We start from the raw sequence: 3,621 nt of genomic DNA, 5'->3' as shown, positions 1-3,621 counted from the left end.
AAAACAACCAACCAAACAAAAACGAAGAATAAATACAAATAATAAATACAGTCTTCTGGGGCTGGGGGTGTAGTGTAGCTCATGGTAAAACATTGGCCTGGAACTTTAAATTTTTCAAATCCTATTTTTAATGATGGTTCTTAAATGCTTTAACCTTCCTTATAGACCACCACCCACCAGAGGTAGTGGAAAAGAAAGGATATGGGGGAGTGGACCTGTTTAGAAAATTGTTTGGAGCAACTCCCATCTGAGCTGTCTGAAAATTGGAAGTTCAGTTCACAGGTTAGTAGGCAGCGACAGCTTGATCCACTCGCAAACACCTCACAGATACACCAGCTGTCCAGTTCAGTAGAGTTGGGTTAGCAACAGGATGACAGGACCTAGCAGAGACAGCCAGGCCTCAGCCTTGGATCAAGTCAGCATGAGGGACCAACAGGAACACCGGGAGAAGTTCTCAGCTGTGCCTCTCTCAGGGAAGCAAGGACCAGCAAAGACTCAAAGACCCACAAGCATTGCACAGCTAGCTGTACCAGCAAGTCAAGCTCTGTTTCCGTCACTCCATGGAGTCCTATTTATCCCCTCCAAACATCATGCGTCCTCCACGTACCTTGCCTCAGCACAAGTCTTGCCTCACTGTGTGCATCCAATCAGCCCGAGTCCACAGAGCGGCAACAAACTGCAGCACGCCACTAGAAGGTTTTTGGTGTGTTTCTCTCTATGGAATCCTGACAAATGTAGCTACCTGTGCAGTGTAAGGCAGACCAATATGTGTGTGTTGTTAGCAAAGAATCCTTCATCATGTGTCTTTGCACGTGCTCACTTTAGAACATCCTCTCTCCTGTGTTTGCTTCAGAGAAATGTTCCTTCACGAGTCTGCCTTAGCCTTTCATACCTGTGTCTACTTTAGTGAAATGTTCCTTCATGTATTTGCCCCAGCAAAAGTCCATCCAACTGACTTTCCAAAGAACCCTGAAGTTTCCACTTCATTGGCCTAGCATGCCCAAGAGTTTGTCTTATTTATGGTCCTGGGGCTCAAAAATATAAGATAATAACAACAACCACCACAGTATTTCTAACCCTTCAATGTATATAGACATCACCTAAGGACGGTGTTTACCTGTAAAGTAATTTATAAGGCCAGCTGTGTCACTTCATAAAAGGCAGTTTATTTGCTCCTTTGTCTGTCTATGCGGTGCTATGAGGCCAGTGTTTCCCACCAGTCCAGAACCTATATTTCTAGAAAGTTCTGGGAAGATGTTTGATGCTGACATTTTTGGGACCACACTGTGAACAGAAGGGGAATTAATTGTACAAATATTTTTTTTTTATAAAATGTAAATCCAGTCAGTGAAAGAATGTGGGTTTTGACATCACAGAAGTTTGCCTCTAAGCCCAGGACTCCCCTCCTATAGGTGACAACTGGCTCACTATTTTATGGTTAGTTGGCTCACTATTTTATAAGGTTCAGTCCGTGGATCATGGGCCCTATTGCTTTGGGTTTGCGGGACATGTCATGGTAGCACATAATGGTTGCTCAAAAGTGCTCACGTTGTGCCTGAGAGATGACAGAAAAGGGAGAGACCAGGTTCCATGGTTCCAATGACCAGAAGTCCTCATACTGGGCCCTAACTCTGAAAAAGTCTTCCGACTTCCCAATAGGACTATGCTGGGACCAAGGTCATATAGACTTCTGGGGGGCATGTAAGACCCATACTATAGCAATAACTGGGAGCAAGCATTTGCAGAATTTGATCTATGGCATTAGCGTACTATTAATTAATGGCTTCACTTGTGAATGAATTAATCCAGTGACTATTAAGTGCCCTCACCTGATGGGTACTGAAAGAGTTAAATTTGAGACTTGTGCTGGCTAATGAGAAAATTACAGAAAAACACAGTGGACCAAGGTCGAATATGTCCAAATAAGCCTGGGCAAAAATAAGCAAGCTGTTAAGACATTCTGGGAACTAGCAGGCCGGGAAGATATAAAAGAGGAAACATGCAAGGACATGTCTGGGCAGACACTGAGTAGTGGGCCATCTGGTCCTCTTAGATATGGTTTAAGGTCAGATGCTCTGTTGACTCAGATTAACACCAACCTTAGGAATTTTCCACTCTATTCTGCATGTAATATAGTTGATATTTGAACTAGCCAATCATGTATAGCCCCACTGATTCCCTTGTTCCCCCAGACCTTTTTCCTATATAAACCCCTAACCCCTGAGCCTCATGGTCGGCTCCTCTGCCTCCTGCGCAAGATATGAGTCGGCCTGGAGCTCCAAAAATTAAACTGCCTCATGTGTTTTACATCAAGATGGTCTCTCATGATTCCTTGGGTGTGTGTCCTCCTAAGACCTGAGTGGGGGGTCTCCCTACAGGGGTCTTTCAGGTACCACACTAGAAGCAGCTGAGAGATGCACCCCCAAAGTACCTGTGTGGGCTGGCTTCGAACTAGTGCTGGAGACAGACACAGTTAAAGCTGCCTTGTGAGGCGAAGCCTGGCTGTTGGGCTAGGGAGGCTTGCTTTCTTTAAGAGAAGCAAGCCTGATTCCTCTGGCAGGGAGGGGACTGGCAAGCTTTCACGTCTGTGGTGACTTTTGAATTGCACCTCAAAAGACGCATCGGATTTAACAAGATGAATTGGTCCTGGCAGGGCTGCAGACTAGATATTCTGAGGATTCCTCTAGTGGCAGGACATCTGGAGTAAATACAATAAATATCCTTTGAGAACAAGACTGTGGGTTAGTGGCAGGGATTAGGGTCTCAGAGGCCAACGTCGGAATGGGAGGGAGTGTGGAGAGGACAGGGGTGGGGGCTACAGGGACACGTGAACCCCGGTTAAGCCAGAAGGTGAGAGAGGGGCTGTGGACTGGAGCTAGGCTTTGTACAAGCTAAGCAAGCAGTCTACCACTAGCTACATTTCCAGTCCTTACAGAAAAAAAAAAAAAGGTACCTTGAGGCAAAGTCTCACTAAGTTAATCAGGCTGACTGTAAACTTGCTCCTTTTTTTTTTTTTTTTTTTTTTTTTTCCTTTTTCCCCTTCCCTTTCTCCCTCTTGCTCTGGCTCTTCTCTATCTGGCCCCAATTCACTCCAGTCCATAGGTTTTTTTATTTGTTTACAAGGCCGATTTGTTTACAAGGAAATGGTTGTGAGCCACCACGTGGTTGTTGGGATTTGAACTCATGACCTATGGAAGAGCAGTCAATGCTCTTAACCGCGGAGCCATCTCACCCCCTGTAAACTTGCTCTTTAGGCCAGGCAGGACAGAAAGTTATGGTCCTTCTGCCGTAGTCTCTTGAGTAGCTGAGGTTACAGGTCTGTACCACCATCTTTGTTTGTTTGTTCATTTTGTTTTGTTTTGTTTTTTGAGAGAGGGCTTCTCTGTGTAGCCTTGAATGTCTTGGTACTTGCTCTGTAGACCAGGGTGGCCTCGAACTCTGAAATCTGCCTGTCTCTGTCACCCAAGTGCTGGGATTAAATGCCACCACTGTCTGTAAATCTTTTTTTTTTAAAGATTTATTTATTTATTATATCTAACTGCACTGTAGCTGACTTTAGACACCCCAGAAGAGGGCATCAGATCTCATTATGGATGGTTGTGAGCCACCATGTGGTTGCTG

This window comes from Mastomys coucha, unplaced genomic scaffold (genome assembly GCF_008632895.1).
Source record: "Mastomys coucha isolate ucsf_1 unplaced genomic scaffold, UCSF_Mcou_1 pScaffold22, whole genome shotgun sequence".
NCBI lineage: Eukaryota > Metazoa > Chordata > Mammalia > Rodentia > Muridae > Mastomys > Mastomys coucha.
The sequence above is the reverse complement of the archived record's forward strand: the minus strand, read 5'-3'. Positions refer to the sequence as shown.